Below are 20085 nucleotides of genomic sequence, written 5' to 3' on the forward strand. Positions count from 1 at the left end.
TAAGTTATGCAGGGCTGGTAAACTTGAGATAAAAAAGCTCATTTTGAGTCCACATGGCCTGGCACACGGGCGTGTGATTAGACTGTGTGTAAAAAATGATAAGCCCACGGGCGTGTGGTATGACCGTGTGTCCCCTGCATCCTTAAATGTAAAGTTAGGATAGTACACGGGCAAAAGACACGGCTTGTGTGTCTTGGTCGTGTGAAAGACACGGGTTTCAAGCATGGTTATGTGTTAAAATAGTGTGAAAATGGCTTAAAAATGGTGAAAAATCAGTTTACCACACGACCTAGCCACATGGGCGTGTGCCCAGGCCGTGTGCCCCTTTGATGTTTAAGAAATTGCAAGTCAGAATTGCCCACGGGCTGACCACATGGGCATGTGCCCCTAAATTTAAGAATTTTTTTTTAAGTTTTTCAAAGTTACCAGTTTAGTTCCAAATCACTTCTAGAGCATATATTGGGCCCCATAGGCCCATATTAGGTCTTTATGGTGAAATTTGAAAAATTTTAATTTGAAATGTAAATTTATGACTCGATTTTGTACAAATGCTAGTGTATAAGTCCGGTAATACTTTGTAATCCTATTCCGGTGACGGATACGGGTTAAGGGTGTTACATTTAGTGGTATCAGAGCTACTCAGGTTTAATCGATTCTAGGACTAAATCAAGTTCGGAATTGAGTCTAGAGGTACATGCCATATTAAATTAAATTTGAGTCGGGATTGGATGCTGAATTATATATATTGATTAAATTGTTTCTATTTTATAGTGTTAAAGTTGTCTTACGAAAGAATTGAAGAAACTGATCAAGAAATGTATAGTGAAGATAATGAACCGTATGATATGAATGGCGGAGTCTGCAACTCTAAGTGTAAACCCGGTAGGTAATCAACCATCAAATACTGGAAGGGGTGGTACTAGTGAAAGAGATAATGCAGAATTACTCAGAGTAATAGCTGATGCTCTTCAAAGAGAAGTGGGAACCATACCTGCAATGACTACTACTTCTACTACCAGACGAGCCCCAATTAAAGAATTGCGAAAATATGGAGCTATTGAATTTTTGGGTTCGAAGGGAGATGATCTGTCAAAAATCGAAAATTGGTTGGAAACTAAAAAGAGAATTTTGAAGCAACTCGAATGTACCCCACAGGAAAGTCTAACGTGTGTCATTTCTTTACTGCAAGAAGAAGCGTATGTATGGTGGGAGACAGTAATTCAAAGTGTATCAGAAGAATAAATAAGCTGGGAATTCTTTCAAAGAGAACTTTAGAAAAAGTATTTGGAGGAAATGTATATGGAAGATGGAAAACATGAGTTTTTAACACTGAAGCAAGGTGAAATGTCTGTAGTGGATTATGAACGTGAATTTTTGAGATAAAGCCGATATGCAATTGAATTTGTACCGATTGAAGCTGACAGATGGAAACGATTTTTGAGAGGGCTGTGTGATGAATTTAGACTACAATTGATGCAACTTCGAATTACTGAATTTGCAGATCTTATGGAAAGAGCTAAGATGATTGAACAGGTACTGAGGAAAAATAAAAAGTCTAAAGTTGCTTGTTTAGCTGAAAAACATTGTAGAACTGCTAGTTCAAGTTCACAACCAAAACGGTCAAAAAAAGCTCGAGATAATTGGAGATTCAGCTCTAGATCGGAAAGAGGTGATAGAAGTCGAAGAAGACAGACAACTGTATTCATTGGCAGTGTTAAAAGTCCAAATCAGAATATGAAAGTTCCAGAGTGTGAACACTGCGAAAACAGGCATAGAGATGAGTGTAGAAGATTAACTGGAGGTTGTTTCCGATGTGGATCCACTGATCATTTTGTAAAGGATTGTCTGAAGATTAGTAAGGCAGCATTAACGGAATCACAAAGATCTGAATCTGCTTCCAGAGGTCGGGGGTTAGGTAGAAGTGGTCTAATTGCTAGAAGAGGTACTAGAAGAACCAGTGAAAATGCTACACAACAATCTAAAGTAAGAGCTCCGGCCCGAGCATATGTTGTGAGAACTATAGAAGAAGGAGATGCACACAATGTGGTGACAGGTATATTCTTATTACATTCAGAACCCATTTATGTTTTAATAGATCTAGGATCGTCACATTCCTATGTTAATACAAAACTAGTTGAGATGGGAAATTTAAAACCTGAATTGTCTAGAGCAACGATAGAAATGTCTAGTCCATTGGGACAAACTATGTTAGTAAATGAAATATGTCGAAAATGTCCATTTGATGATTCAGGATAAAATCTTTTCTGTTGATCTGTTGATTATGTCATTTGGCGATTTTGATATTATACTGGGTATAGATTGGCTATCAAAACATGGAGTAATTTTGGACTGTCATAAAAAGAGATTTACTGTTCAAAATGAAGATGGTGATCGAATTGAAGTAAATGGTATATGGACTAGTGGCTTAGCTCGAATTATTTCTGCACTCAAAGCTAGTAAGCTTTTTTATCAGGGATGTGCAGCTTTCTTAGCTTATGTTATCAATTCAGATTCAGTTGAAAGTCAGTGTAGCAAGATTCGAATTGTATGTGAATTTCCTGATATGTTTCCTGAAGAATTACCTAGATTACCTCCTGATCGAGAAGTAGAATTTGTGATTGAAGTATATCCGGGTACAGATCCAGTGTCAATACCACCGTACCGTATGTCACCTACTGAGTTGAAAGAGTTGAAGATACAATTGCAAGATTTATTGGACCGAGGTTTTATACAACCTAGTAAATCACCGTGGGGAGCTCCAGTGTTATTCGTTAAAAAGAAAGATGGTTCGATGCGGTTGTGTATTGATTACCGATAGTTCAACAAGGTGACTGTTAAAAACAAATACCCGTTACCTCGTATTGACGATTTATTTGATCAACTAAAGGGAGCTTCTGTGTTTTCAAAAATTGATTTAAGGTCAGGATAGTATCAGTTAAAGGTAAAGAAGAGTATGTACCAAAGACAGCCTTTCATACACGGTATGGACATTATGAATTTATGGTAATGCCATTTGGGTTAACAAATGCTCCGGCTGCTTTTATGGATCTTATGAACCGGATTTTTCAGCCATACTTGGATCAATTCGTAGTGGTTTTTATAGATGATATTTTAGTATATTCGAAGTCTGAAACTGAACATGAGCATAATCTTCAAATTATTTTGCAAATATTGATAGAGAAGCAATTGTATGGGAAATTGAGTAACTGTTAGTTTTGGTTAACGGAGGTTGTATTTCTTGTTCATGTTGTATCAATAGATGGGGTTAGAGTAGATCCAAAGAAGATTGAAGCCATACTTCAAGGGAAAGTTCCTAAAAATGTGTTAGAGGTACGTAGTTTCCTTGGTTTAGCCAGATATTACCGAAGATTTGTGAATGGATTTTCATAGATAGCTTTACCGATAACAAAGTTACTACAAAAGAATGTTTCGTTTTATTTGGAGTGAACAATGTTAGAAAAGTTTTGAAACGTTGAAGCAAATGTTAACAGAAGCACCAGTATTGACTTTACCGAAGTTGGAAAAAGATTTTGTTGTGTACAGCGATGCTTCCTTAAATGGTCTCGGGTGTGTACTTACGCAAGGTGGAAAGGTAATTGCTTATACTTCACTGCAATGGAACCACATGAACGTAACTATCTGACTCATGATCTGGATTTAGCAGCGGTGATTTTTGCTCTAAAAATTTGGAGACATTATCTGTATGGTGAGAAGTGCTATATCTATACTGATTACAAAAGTCTCAAGTATCTTTTGTCATAGAAAGAGTTGAATTTGAGACAGCGTCGATGGATAGAACTTCCAAAATATTATGATTGTGTTATTGATTATCATCCGGGTAAAGCTAATGTAGTAGCGGAAGCATTAAGTAGGAAGGCTGCAACTGAATTGAGAGTAATGTTTGTACAGATTAGTATTGTTAATGATGGAAGTCTTTTGGCTAAAATGAGAATAAAACCAATAACGTTTGATCAAATCAAAACGGCACAGTTAGAAGATGAAAAGTTAATGAAGAAGAGAAATATGGTGTAGTATGGTATGATAGAAAATTTTAGCATTGATGAACACGATTGTTTAAGATATCAGAATCGGTTTTGCATTCCAACTACTTCAGAATTGAAAGAGTCAATACTCCGAGAAGCACATGACAGTTCTTTTGCATTACATCCTAGAGAAATAAAGATGTACTGTGATTTACGAGAACTGTATTGGTGGCCAGGTATGAAGAAAGATATAGTGAAATATGTAGCTAAATGTTTGACATGTCAGCGAATCAAAGCTGAGCATCAGGTTCCGATTGGATTACTTCAACCTATTAATATTCCTGAATGGAAATGAGACTGTATCACAATAGACTTTGTAACCGGGTTACCATTGTCAGCAAGTAAGAAAAATACTATTTGGGTGATTGTTGATCGGCTTACAAAGTCAGCTCATTTTATAGCAGTTAGAACGGATTGCTCACTCTAAAAGTTGGCAGAAACTTATATTTAAGAAATTGTAAGACTACATGGTATTCCTATATCAATAATTCCCAACCGGAATCCACGGTTTACATCGAGATTATGGAAATAGTTGCATGAGTCTCTTGGTACTCGACTTCATTTTAGTACAGCTTTTCATCCATAGATTGATGAATAGTCAGAACGAGTCATTCAGATTTTAGAAGACATGCTCCGAGCTTGTATCATTGATTTTGAATCAGGTTGGGAACGTTATTTACCGTTAGCTGAGTTTGTATATAATAATAGTTTCCAATCAAGTATTCAAATGAAACCATATGAAGCTTTATATGGTCGGAGATGTCGATCACCAGTATGTTGGACGAAATTACATGAAAGGAAAGTGGTTGGTCCAGAGTTGATTCAAGAAACAGAAAGTACTATTAAAAAGATTCGAGAAAAATTAAAGGCAGCTTTTGACAGGCAAAAATCATATGCAGCTCTAAAACATCGAGACATAGACTACTCAGTTGGAGACAAAGTATTTCTTAAAGTCTCTCCTTGGAAGAAAATCTTGAGATTTGGTCGGAAGGGTAAATTGAGTCCATGATACATTGGACTGTATAAGATTATAGAAAGAATTGGACCAGTAGCATACCGTTTAGCTCTGCCTCCTGAATTACAGAAGATTCATGATGTTTTCCATGTTTCTATGTTAAGAAGATACAGATCTGATCATTCTCATGTGATTTCAACTGAAGATATAGAGATTTGACCTGATTTATCATATGAAGAAGAACCTGTTAAAATACTGGCACGTGAGGTAAATGAATTATGTAATAAACGAGTTCCCTTAGTAAAAGTGTTATGGAGAAGTCATATTATTGAAGAAGCAACATGGGAACCAGAGGATACAATGAGATCAGAGTACCCCCATTTCTTTTCAGGTAAATTTCGAGGACGAAATTTATTAAGGGGGAGAGAAATGTAACAACCCAAAGTTTGCCGGTATCGAAAAAATTAAATTTTTCGGTCATTATTTATGCAAAATGAATTCATAAATATTTATTATAAATATTTACGAAGTTAGTAGTGTGATTAATTAGATTTTGGTTAAGTGAATTAGTTTGAATTAAGGCTAATTGAGTGAAAGGACTAGATTGAATAAAGGGTAAAAGATAAATTATTGAATAAAGAAAAGTCAAAGGATTAAATTAGAAGTTAAACCAATTGAGGACAAGCGTGTGGTAAAAATTAACTACATGTGTGTAAAGTATAATACATACATATGTAATAAAAGTATATGTTTACTTATATTATAAGTAAATAATAATAATTACTAAAATATAATAATAATATAATATAATAGTTAAAATAAATAAAGAAAATAAAAAGAAATAAAATAAAGACAAAACAGAACAGGGAAAGAAAGAAAGAAAAAAAGGGAAAAAAAGAAAGAAAAAATAGGGTTTTGGGGATTGAAGCTTAATTGCTAACGTAGAACCGGAAACGTCATCAAAGAAGGGAAAAGAGAAAGTGAACGAAGATAACGAATAAACTCTAGAATTACGGTTTGTGTTTCTATAAACTGAGCTTTTAAGTTAAATGTTGTATGTATTGCTTTATTATGTATGGTAAGTAAATTAAAGGTAAGTATTGTTAAATTTGAAATGTATTAACTGTTATACGAAAATTTGGAAGCGAAAACCCTATTACTAGTGTCGGGCTAGTCGGATATAGTTGGCATGCCATAGGATTGGAAGTTTTCAGGGAAATTCTGACTTTGTGTCGATGAGGCACTATAAGTGTCTACTACTATTACTGTTCCGGATTCGTTCCGAAGAGGTACTCTATGTACCACTACTGTTACTGTTACTGTTACTGTTACTATTTCTGTTACGGTGTACTCCGGCTTCGGCCGATGAAACACTATATACTATCCTGGTGTATGGGATGGATCCGTGTATCCGTCAAGGACCGAGTTATGTTAATAGGGGTAATTTAATGTACTGAATTATTGAATGATTGTGCCACTGTACTAAAAATTGTCTGTTTCTGACTGATATCATTGAACTGAACGTTTCATTGAAAAAGAACTTTAAATATAACTAGTGCCAATAGATTTGAATTAAGTAACTTAAAATGCTTTTTGATGTTAATATTTGTTTAAGTGTTAGTTTATAGAAATACCACTGAGTGCATACTCAGCGTACGGTTTGTTTTCTGTGCGCAGGATTAGGTACAAAAGAAAGCTAAGAACTCAGCATCCAAGCCAATCCCAGATTCAGAATGGTGAAATACTTTTCTTTTGGTAAAATGGCATGTACCTAAGCTGTTTAGATGTTATTTTGTAAATGATAGTGAATGAACATGAAAGATGTTGAAGCATGGTATGAAATATACATATTTTGGAAGTTAAATTTACATGAATTTGATTAGTATGATAATGTATTAGAATTTCGATATGAATTATGGTACCAATGAGGGTACATTGGTTGGATGATTTATTGTTTAATTGGATATATATTAAGTGTGTTTAATCGAGTTCTGGCTGAGTTAAAAGTTGAAGAAATTAGTAGCTTGAAGCTTAAGTTATGTAAGGTTGGTAAACTTGAGACAAAATGGCTCATTTTGAGTCCACACGGCCTGACACACGGGCGTGTGATTAGACTATATGTAAGAAACGGTAAGCCCACGGGCGTGTGGTATGACCGTATGTCCCCTGCATCCTTAAATGTGAAGTTAGGATAGTACACGGGCAAAAGACACGGCTTGTGTGTCTTGGTCATGTGAAAGACAAGGGTTTCAAGCATGGTCATGTGTTAAAATAGTGTGAAAATGGCTTAAAAATGGTGAAAAATCAGTTTACCACACGGCCTAGCCACATGGGCGTGTGCCCAGGCCGTGTGCCCCTTTGATGCTTGAGAAATTGCAAGTCAGAATTGCCTACAGGCTGGCCACAGGGCCATGGGAGGCACACGGGCTGACCACACGGTCATGTTCCCCTAACTTCAAGAATTTTTTTTTTAAAGTTTTCCAAAGTTACCAGTTTAGTTCCAAATCACTTCTAGAGTATATATTGGGCCCCGGAGGCCCATACTAGGTCTTTATGGTGAAATTTGAAAAATTTTGATTTGGAATGTAAATTTATGACACGGTTTTGTACAAATGCTAATGTGTAAGTCTGGTAATGCCTCGTAACCCTATTCTAATGATGGATACGGGTTAGAGGGTTACAAATGTGGTGGTGACAAGAAGGTTAGTTCATCTAAACAGGCGAAGAACTGGAAAATTAAGTGAGAGAGGTAGAGGAGATTGTGAAGATAAGGTAGGTAGAGTGTTAGGGATATCGCTTAGGGTTGTTGATGGGGGAAAAAGATCCATTCTTCATCATTCTTTTGGGCACTTATTGGAGGATGGTCTCCTACCCAATAGTGCCAAATCACCGACAATTCCTAGACATGGTGCTCGTGTTATTGGCCAAGTGGTAAGGTCGTGTAGTTGACATTCTCTTTGTTGAGGTAGTGCGAGGTTGTTATGGCTCAATGGTCCCTTAGTGGTCCTGTTTGGGGATAGAAGCATCTCACTAAAAGCGACTGGCTTGTTAAAAGGTGAAATGCCCACATGGTTGGTCTTTTAGTGACCCGTTGGATGATGTGAAGTGGAGTGCCATTCGTAGGTGCTTCTTAGGTAACCACTCATGGTGCCACGTGTCCAAGTTAGGTAGGGGTATAACAGTTGTTCCCCTAGTTGAGGGGTAGGTTATAAAATGGCCTACCTCAAGACATTTTGCAAATGTTTTCAACAAGTGGTATGGTAGTTAATGGCTCAAAAACTAAAAGTTTCTCTTTTTGTGTACTGAGTACACTTATAGATATGAAGAGTTGCTTCAAAGATTCCAGAATACTTGTACTTAATGAAAAGTTGAATCACTGTTTATGGGAATTTGAAGCAGTCATGGGTCATAGAATTTCATGGGACATGTGTCCAACTATTATTGATTGTAATCGTTAAAGTACACAAGCAATGAAATGCACCATTTTGGAAAACCCCTCAAGCTTGAAACTATTTTTTCCGCCACAAAATTTCAAGATTTTCTCTTTCTAGTTTTTCTACCATTTTGTTGTTGACCTTGAAGTGTTTCACTTTTTTGGGTTTTTTACTTTAGTGTGTCATTTTTCTTGATTTGTCGCCCTTTTGACCTAACGTCAAATGTAGTAGTTATTTTAGGTCATTCCTTCATTTAACGAGTTTGTTTTCTAGGCATTTTATAATTAATTATTGTATTTTCAGTATTAGTAGGTTAAGAACTAAAAGTTAATAAAATAAGTGTTTTTATGCATTTTCTGCTATTTCAATGATCCGTAAGGCCGACTCGAGCCTCATGAGTGACTAATGGGCTATTTAAGTGTGTAGGACGTCATTTCAGGTCAAAGAATACAAGAGATGATGATTCGACCGTGAGACAAGGGAGCTCGATAGAACAACGAAGTTGCCAAGGTCGAGAAAGCACTTGACATTGTGATAAGGAGCTTTCTCTCATCACAACGACGCGATAAATATGGGAAGGATTTCACGGTGAAAACATCGTGATGAGGAGCCTTCCTCACGTCATGATGATGCAACGATGGCAGGCCAAAATGAATCTGAATCTTTAGATGGCACTCTTGGGATATTTCCATTTTTCAACCTTAGTATTTATTAGAATATTACATTTTTTGGTATCTAAGTGTATCTAAGGTTGAGTGGTCACTAAGTAGCCCACTACCTATATAAGCAACCTTAAGGTCACCAAAATTGTGTGGAGTGCAGACTTAGACAGAATTTGTTTCCTATTTAGTTTTGTTTGTATTTTCTTTTCATGTTTGTGTAGTTAGAACTTTTCTATCCTGATGTGAAGACAACTACGAGCAAAGATTGCTCCGGCACTGCACTTCAATCTATGTTTATGAGCTTTCTCCTATCTCTTATTCTTTTATTTATATTTTGGTTAACCTTATCAATTAGTGTTTGTATGAATAATTGAATAAATTATTGTGCTTATTTCATATCTCACATGATTTGATTAATAAAATAATTTATTTGTTAAGTGATTATTTATCTGAAAGTGGTTATTTATTCAAGAATACTTAGTATATTGGGAAGTGATGCCTTTGATAGAATATCTAGACAGGTGAAATCGAAAGGGTATCCTTTCGTGTATAACTTGTGCCTAGCGGAGAGCCTAAGAGGGTATTTGTATGCCTAGGAAGAGATTGGAAGAGTGACTTAGGTGATAATCTTTAGTGAATATGAAACCGAAAGGGTATTCTTAGCTAAGGGTGATAAGTAATTCAGTCGAAGATAATTAATTATTTAACTAGATAATTAGTTTATTTAATCGATTATAGGCTAGAGGCTCGCATTGTCAACACTAGGAATAGGAAATTCCCTTAGATTATTTAGGTTAGTTAATTTAATTAGTTTAATTATTATTTTAATTTGGACTAACACTACTAATTTGTGACTCGATTAGATTAGTACTTATTTTCTGTAATTAATTTAATAATATTTTCTCCAATTCGCAATCCCTTGGGTCTGATCCTCAGAATACTTACCGGTGTTTCGTTGTAAACTTTACTATATTACAATTTGACACATACGCTTGCGGACACTGTTAATTTAATTTTATATATTTTTAGTGTTATGTTTATACTATAAACGATAACATGTTTATAGGTGATCAAGTTGTTGGCATTGTTCCCGGGGATTGTAATGGTGAAATTTTTATTATATTGATTACTATAAAATAATATTAATCGAAAGACGAACGAGCTAAATAGTGTTATGATTTTTTTGTACATAATTAAATCTTTTTATTTTGATGTTTTAGATAGTTAAATATTTTTATTTTTGATATTTTTATTTACCTTGTTGATTATCAGATTTAATCAAGAACATTGATTTTTATAGGTGAGTGGACGGACAATCCAAATCAAGTTGGTTGTACTGAGCTTTAATAAGTCAGTGGAGTTATGGTTAAAAAGATAAACAACCCAAGTCTTTGAACGAACTCCCACCTAAGCCGAACAAGTATGCATTCGAGAGGGATGGAGATCCGATGAACCCATAGGATGACGACGAAGTATATGATGAAGGATTATACAAACAATGAGAGATTATAGAGAACCAAAGATCGCTCATTATAGAATTGCTTCAAACAAAGAAATGAAACAATGGAAGAGATACATGAGTGACCTTTAGGGACATTCGAGTATTTAGCCAAAACTCTTGTGATTTGTATAACTATACGTCCAAATAAGAAAGCTGCGAGTGAGAATTCTAGGCTAAATCAAAACGAATCCAATAACAGTTGGATCAGTTAGAGGAATTTTTTTGCAAAACTTCCAAGCAAATACTCCAATGGAAGAGGTCGTACATGATGTCTCCAATCTTGATCCGAATGACCAATTTATTATCGACAATCATTTGGAATTAAATCTTGAAAGTCGACAGGAGTGTCGAACCAGATGCAAGAATGAATTGAATATAAACGAAGATGTATTTGATTCAAATAACATAGACATAGTAGTAGAATTAGAGGTAAATGAGCTATAACCAATTTTGAATGAAAGTGTAGACGAGCCAATATACTTTCTGGCCATAACTGAGACTGTGCTAGCCAAAGAAATTGACGAGTTTATCTCATTCTTGTTCAATGATGAAGATAAAGCTCAGACAACCAAAACTTCTCGTGACATGGAGAGGAGAAAGCTCGATACAGTAATACCTCAAAGAATCATTTGGGGTTGGGATGGATTTGACGTTAAATGGCTCGTAATGTAGATGTCACATTGGTTAAAGATAAGGCAACGTCAATGGAATCGGTTGAGGATGCCGAATCAAAATTTTGAGGACTAGCTGAAAGATCTTCTTTTGGGGGTGATACGGATCGTCTCAATTCCAAAATAAGGCTTTTCATTTAAGTTCATTTAATTTTCAATTTTTGTTTTCGTATTATTAATTATTTCGTTAAATTATGTAGTTTTAGTATTTTTATATGTTTTTGTATTAATTTTTGAGTTTGTAAGAAGGAGGAACAATGAACGAATTGAGAAGTCAAAATTTTGTATGTAGGGGGCCGAAATAGATTGTGACGTTAGGACGAGGAGTATCGTGTCATCCCAATGAGGCCACTATGCATCTCAACGTGGCTCAACAACATCCCTAACATGCCAGCATAACATGTAAACAAACAGAGGGTGACGTCGGGACGAGGAAGTTTGCGTCATCCCGATGAGTATCTTATGTCACAACAAGGGGCTTTCCACATTGCAATAAATAGTTACGTAACAATCTTGGAAATTGAAACGGCTACACGACGATGAGCCGATAACTGACGTCAATAAGAGGCCAATTATAAAAGGGCCTCGTCACGACGAGCCCTATCACAACCGCTTCTCAACAAAATTCATTTTCTTCTCTGCCATTCTCTACCTCCACAGCTTTAAACCTCCTACTTCTTTAATTTTTTCTTCATTTATTATTCAGTAACTTTTCATTCACATCAATTTTTATCTTTCATTTTTGTATTCAAGAAACTCTCATTGTGTCGCAATGAACACCTCCTCCAATGAAAACCAACGATGGCTTACAGGAAAGCACAAAGACGTCGCCATTGGTACAATTTGAAAACTTGATGATATTCAATTCCTTTGTCAATTTTTAAATATTCATGCTAGCTTTTTATTAGATTAACGAACAAAAATTTTTTTGAATTATTTTTATTGTATTATTGGTTGTTGATTTTATTGGAAATTGGTTAAAATGTCATCGCAAAAGAGAACGACATCCCGATGATCTGCAGAACACGATGTTCCAAACGATCCAAGGAGACGATTCATCTCCAATTAAGTGGCCAAATAATTTGGCAACTTCGGTAAATCATTAATGTCGGAACGTGGCTTTGATTTTGCCACGCAATTGTTCTATGACCCAATAATCACAAGGATCGATTGGTTACAGTGGAATACATTCTGTTAACAACCACTTAAATCAGCAATAATATCGATCATTCAGGAACTTTACGCGAATTTTCTTGAAGCTCAAGACAACAAACTCTTTGTGAGAGGCAGGTACGTAGACGTCTCTCTAATCTTGATCGATGCCATTCATAAAACACCTGGTTATACACTCTATTTTTAAAAAAATTTAAATGAGGGCGAGGTGGATTATGATGAAATCATTCACTTTTTAACAAAGAGTCAAGGACATTAGGACCAAAAGCAGGTGACCCGTGAACCATTATGATTTCAGCTGTCAATAATGACCCCCAGATGGAAAAATATTGATATATTTTATTTGTGCAAAATTGTTTCCTGCACAACATGTCACAGAAGTTACCCGTGATCATGCTCTCCTGTTGTATTCTATTTTTCAGGGACGACAGATTAATGTAGGGTACCAGATCCTTTACACGATGAGATAGTGTGCCAGAGGGCATACACGAGGAATTTTGTACTTGCACTTAATTACGGAGATCTGCAAAAGGGTCAAAGTGGAGATGGACCAAGAAGAATAGACTTTCCCACCAAAGGGCATATTAAACGATGTTATTTATGCGCAGTTCTACAATTAGTACACTGATCGAGTAGAGTAGAGAGAATAAATAGGTGGTGGCACATCTAGAATACATGCAAGATTATAGGTTGCTAGAGTCCATAGAAGAACCCTAACTCGTACCACTGAGGGTATATTGAAAAGGGGCGACATCGACTTTGAAAACCATGATGAGTGAAGAAATGACTCAATGCATAAAGACATATCTCAAGTACAACACCGCATGCAACTAGGAATACGGGAAGGTGATGAGCCATTTAGCTGAACAATTTAGCATAATGTTGTTTCGATGCCTCCAACCTCCACCATTTTGGACAACCCCATCCGGCGCCACCCGACCCGCACTAGCCAGAACATCCACTACTCGAGGAAAGGATTTGAGAGTCATTTTGTACAAGGGCGGCGACACTGAGGAATTCGATGCCAACAACCTTGCTGACAATTGAGGGAGTGTAAAAAATAATAAAAATATTATTATATATTTGTGCATTTTCTTTTTTCTGTGTAGGAACCCCACAAATTATGATACACTACAAATTTGAGCGAAAACTGCAAGGAAGAGTTAGTCCCACCATTTGCGATGGATCTTTAAAGCTAATTGAGTAACCTCTTTCATTTATATTTTTTATATCACATTAGAGACAATGTGCCAAATAAAGTGTGGGGGTGGCATAGAAAAATTTTAAAAATTTTGTGATTTCGTTTTGTTTTTATAGGTTTTTAGTACTTTTTTAAATTTTTATTATATGTTTTGTTTGTGCTCGAGCTTGTAGAAATACAAGTGATTGGTTAGGAGCATGTTCATAGGCTTTTGTGAATAATCTATAAATTCAATTTGATAACAACTTATTCTAAATTATCTAATTTTAGACTACTTAGTTCAATTTATTACACTGTGAATAGATTTAAGATGTTAAGTATACCACATGATAAATAGGTATATAAATAGTATGGATGTTTAATTGAATTATAGATTGTAGAAGTTGATAGACTTGGCCAATTTAATCCATGTATTGAATTACCTAGGGATGACCTAAGACATTGTTTGGTAGATAATTTTTCAAGCCAAAAAGCTATCCCGTAAATATTTTCCATAATACCTATTTTAAGCCTAAATCCATTTTCTTGATGAACCGCAAATGAAACCCTAAGCCTAAATAAATATTCTATTTGATCCTTTATTTCTTAGCCCTTACACGGATTTAAACGTCTGACCATTGATATTGATGGATTAGGTAGATATATCATGGTGGTTTCAAAAGAAAAAAAGAGAGTGAATTAAGGAATTGTGTGGTATAGTCGGTATAAGATTTCTTGAGCTTGTAGAAAATTAAGGCAAAATTCCAATCGAGGAAATCTCGATGAAAAAGAAATAAAGAAAAATAAAAGCAAAGTGAGTTGGAAAAAAAATTACGATCACATTTGTTCAAAAAAAATCGAGCTCGAATGATTGTACACATGAATACTATACTAGGCCTCAGTGATGGAGATATAAGGAAGGTGTGAGAAGTGGATATAAGGTAGTGAGCTAAATGTACACTTGATGAGTATCAAGGACAAAATAATGTGCCAAACTACTTTCATGCTTAGCCGTTTTCTCGAGCCTATTCTTGAAATCCAAATCATCCTGAGCTGCAGAACGTTACAAGTCGAAAAGTCCTATGTGACATACATAGTACTTTATATGGATGACATTATGCCAAGTTTTGATATTTTTACTACTTGTATTCATTTGAACAAAATTATATATTTGTGTATCTATTTTGATGAAAACCTTTACTTAATGTTCTTTTATTTGTTTGCTTTGTAATTTCTTGAACTACCTGTCTAATTATAGAAATTATGAGTCAATTGTATATCATCCTAGATTTATATGTTCATTTGCACTATCTTGTTAATATAATTCTATCCAACTTCCTATATTAAACTAGCTCAAGTACATTTTATTTTCTTGCATGTTTATTTCTTGTTTTCAGTTTGTTTTGTTTTTACTTTTGTTTTTGTTTAGTTTGCTTGAGGGAAGTAAGGTTTTAAGTGTGGGGATATTTGACTTGATGTCAAATGTAGACGTTATTTTAGGTCATTCCTTTTCTTAACTAGTTTGTTTTTTAGGCATTTCATAATTAATTATTTCATTGTCAATATTAGTAGGTTAAAAACTAAAAGTTAATGAAATAAATATTTTTACGCATTTTCTACTATTTCAATGACCCGTAAGGTTGACTTGGCCCTCGTGAGTGAGTAATGGGATATTTAAGTGTGTAGGATGTAAATTCAAGTTCAAGAATACAAGGGATGATGATCAAGTCACGAGACAATAGAGCCCAATAGAACAACGAAGCAACCAAGGTCAGGAAAGCACTTGACACCGTGATAAGTCGAGAAAGCACTTGACGCTGTGACAATGAGGTTTCCCTTGTCACGATGGCGTGATAAATATGAGAAGGGTTTCCAGTGGCGACGTCGTGATGAGGAGCCTTCCTATGTCATGACGACACAACGATGGAAGGCCAAAAAGAAGCTGGATCTTTATATGGCACTCTTGGGATATTTTCATTTTTCGACCTTAGCATTTATCAGAATATTGCATTTATTGGTATCTAAGTGTATCTAGGGTTGAGTGGTCACCAAGTAGCCCGTTGCCTATATAAGCAACCTTAGGGTCACTAGAATTGTGTAGAGTGTAGACTTAGACAAACAATTTTTCCTATTTAGTTTTGTTTGTATTTTCTTTTCATGTTTGTGTAGTTGGAACTGTTCTATTTGATGTGAAGACAATTGGGAATGGAGATTGCTCTGGCACCACGCTTCTATCTATATTCATAAGCTTTTTCCTATCTATTATTCTTTTATTTATATTTTCGTTAGTCTTATCAATTAGCATTTGTATGAATAATTGAATAAATTATTGTGTTTAACTAATTTATTTGTTAAGTGATTATTTATCTTAAATTAGTTATGTATTCAAGAGTACTTAGTATATTAGGGAGTGATGCCTTTGATAGAATATCTAGATAGGTGAAATTGAAAGAGTATCCTATCGTGTATAACTTGTGCCTAGCGAAGAGCCTAGGAGGGTATTTGTATGCCTAGGAAAAGATCGAAAGAGTGGCTTAGGTGATAATCCTTAGTGAATATGATATCGAAAGGGTATTCTTAGCTAAGGGTGATAAGTAATTCAATCGATGATAATTAATTATTTAACTAGATAATTAGGGATTTAATCGATTATAGGTTAGAGGCTCGCATTGTCAAAACTAGGAATAGGAAATTCCCTTAGGTTAATTTAGGTTAATTAATTTAATTAGTTTAATTATTATTTTAAGTTGGACTAAAAATACTAATTTGTGACTCGATTAGATAGTACTTATTTTCTGTAATTAATTTAATAATATTTTTTCCAATCCGTAATCCCTTGGGTATGATCCTCGGAATACTTATCGGTGTTTTGTTGTAAACTTTACTATATTACAATTTGAGACATACGCTTGTGAGCACTGTTGGTTTAATTTTATATATTTTTGGTGTGATATTTATACTATAAACGATAACATTTATAGGCAATTGCCTTCGTCTGATATTTTCAAGGTAAAATTGTGTTTTTGCTTAGTATTTTTCTCTTTACCTATGTTGTTTTGCTATTTATGGTTGGAACTAGTTGTAAACCAATCACCGAACCACCTAGAATGGTGGTAAGATATTGGTGAGTTGCAAAGAAGAAAAGTGAGCCTTTTGTCAGTGTTTCCTACTAGTGCACCACCATCAACAAGGAAATGATGAGGTTGATTCGGTGTTGGTGGCTTGTCCAAAGGCAGCACAAGTATGAATTCAGCATACCGACAGGGTCTTACCCCCTCACTAAGGTCTTTAGGCCCTAATATGTTGGATTTGGTGCCTTAATTGTACTATTTTCGTCTATGTACGCTTGTAATTTTTTTAAACATATTGGTTAATAAAATATTTCATGTTTTACATTAATATACTTTGTATAATGTCCTCACGTGATTTTTGCATTTAAAGCAAAATAGAAGAAAATATTAGCTCATTGGTTGCCTAAGTTTAACTAATACTAAGCGGTATTACGTGGTCGGATCGTCATACGGAAAGACAACTTATTTTAGTAGACGAACCTAAATATATCCTTAGTCTAATCTAAAATGAGCAAACCAATTGAAAGACTAATATGTCATCTATCAAGTCCAATTTGGGAGATGTCTTGTCTTGGATATCAAAATAGATCCTAAATTCATTTATGGATTTATTCACTTGTGACATTCAAAGTGTGGCATACCTTAATCCTGAGTATACTTTGATGTAAGTAAAAACTTGAGTTCATATAGGTAAGGAACTGAAAGCTGGTGCATTGGGTATACAACTTCTACATTTGTAGCGTCATTCGCAACTGTGGAATTCATAGCCCGAGATATAGGTAAATGATATCCTCTTATTGGCATTACATGGTTGATGAAAAATAAACGTGGTCCTGGGTCATTCGTCTTTGTGATGAATGATTTGATTACTATTTTATAGTAATTGACTTTTCATGAAGGAAGATGTAATGGTTACCATGATATAAAATAAGATCATATTGGGAGAACGAATTTATCCTAAAGAGATTAAAGATATCCTATGAGGGTAACACACTTATGACAATGTCATTAAATGAGTATTGATCGAGTTGATTTCGTAATGGTAAGTTTTTGGGGAGAGTTTAGTCACGATACTATAATGGAATGACATCGTGACTAAATGAGTTAATAATTAGTAGGAGAAAAGCTAGAATTTAATTATAAATCATTTGAGCCCTAATGGCATATGTCTAATCAGTCCATTTGCTAGCTCGTTGAAATTACAAATGAATTGCATGTTGAATCAAATGAACATAAATGGTAAAAATGGATAAATGAGAAACATTTGGAAATGAATATGGTTTTCTCCAAAAATGAAAATTACTTGAAAACGAATATATGGTTTTCGAATTAAATGAAGTTCGAAAATAGAAATAAATCATTTGGTCATAGTGAATCCGTTGAATGTAGAAATATTAAATATATTTTCTCATAGATTATTTTACGGTAAAGTCGTCATGATTTTAACAAAATTATACTTAAGTTGATAAAATTATTTAATTGGGAAATTAATTTATTTAATTAATTTAGAGATGTTTATTTTGGGAAATAGAAAAACAAATATCGAGTTGGATCAAATTATTAATGTATTGGGTTAAAAGTCTAGGAAGTACTTGTAATTGGACCCGATATGAGAGAGACTCAAAAGTCCTTCATGTTTAAGAGAGAGACAACAAACCCTAGTATAATTAACTAGGGTTGTTGCCCCCTATAATTCTAGTTAGACTAGGAGTTCGTTTTTCTATTTGAAATCGATTTCTACAATTCAACAAGGGATTTGCTTTTTCTCCTTATAAATAGATGGCATCGGTAGGGATAAATACATAACTTTAAGATATTGTTATTCTGTTTGAAAATACTGAGAGTTTTATTCTCTATATATAAATTATATTTTCCAAAATAACAATTCTACCAATTTCTATTGAGCGAGATTTTGCTTTCATATTGAAAGTAATGAAAACTATTTTTGGTTCTGTGTTTAATTCGAACCATTTGAACCCACACTCGAAGTAGTTCATGGTACGAGAATAACAGAGAAGGTTATTCGATTGAAAGCTAGGAATGACAAGAATCCGTTTAGCTGAAAACACAGGTGCAATTTTGATAAAGAGTTTATTGCTATAAATATTACAAACCAGTTCAGTTTTAAAAATTTTTATTTTTTGTTGTGCAAGAAAACTGTTTTCAAACAGGATTTTTTTCCAACACAATATAATAGAGGGAGGCCAAGATTCTAGCCCCGTTGTACTTACTTGAAGTTGGGTTCCATTTTCCTTTATATTTGTTCATCTACAATCTTCTCAACTATTATAACATGGCACCTGACCAAATTACTTGAGTTGAGAGATTCTTTTTTTGTTCTAATTTCATTTGATTTGAGTTTGAGAAAGGCATACAAGGGAACAAAAAAATCAATAGGTCCCATCAACCACCACCATAACACCAGATGGAGTCGCTGCTTACAACACACCAAACAGGAGAAACAACATCTATGCACCAACCCAATTGATAAAAAAAATAAAGACTAAAAAATCAATTTAGACCAATTTTGATCTTTAAACGAAAAATCTAGACTAAGAAATCAACAGTTGAACCAATTAAACCAGTTTTTATAAATTTTAAAATTTTTAAATATTGTAACATAACATCGATGGTTTGTCTAGTTCAACTATCGATTCGATTTATTAAAGCATTAGCCATACCAATATATCGACCTCCCCAAGAGTAAGAAACTCATACATAAAACCCGTTTTCTATTTCTTTTGGAATGAAAAAAGCACTTTTTCACCACACGAGCATTGTTAAACACACATCTTTAATATTAAAATAGCTTTGTAAAAGTATATTTTAACTGAAACCTAAAAGCTTAAATAATAAGGCTTTTTCCTTTTGCTTTTGAGGTTTTATAATACAACTATCAACCCTTCTATTCCTTAATACTCCCAACAGTACTTTCTAATACCATCTCTAAAATATATATTTTAACTTTCAAACACAGTTTTTAACATCAATGCTAAATGCTTGAAATTAACAAACCACACTTTTCTAACTCTCTTTTTAAAATCACTCTTTAACCACAACAATATTGAAAAACTAGACTGAGCTTAGTTTTGAACCAAGATTCCCGAAAATCCAATTCATGATTTTCTTTAAGCTCAATCTTGTCTCCTTGAAGCTTGCTAAGTTTGTTTTGTTAGGAAATCTTCTACGATTAAATTAATCTTTGCTTGAATTTGCTTCGATCTTGTGCAAGTGATTGGACCTTTAGGGAGACTAAGTCCATCATTATGTTAGTGTAACACCCCTAACCCGAACCCATCGCTAGAACAGGGTTTCGAAGATTACCAGAACATTTAGAACATTTTTTCATAATTTAAGTAAATTACTATTCATTTATCGAGATTATCTATAACGTC

The sequence above is a fragment of the Gossypium hirsutum genome, chromosome A04, assembly GCF_007990345.1.
Source record: "Gossypium hirsutum isolate 1008001.06 chromosome A04, Gossypium_hirsutum_v2.1, whole genome shotgun sequence".
In the NCBI taxonomy this organism is placed as follows: domain Eukaryota; kingdom Viridiplantae; phylum Streptophyta; class Magnoliopsida; order Malvales; family Malvaceae; genus Gossypium; species Gossypium hirsutum.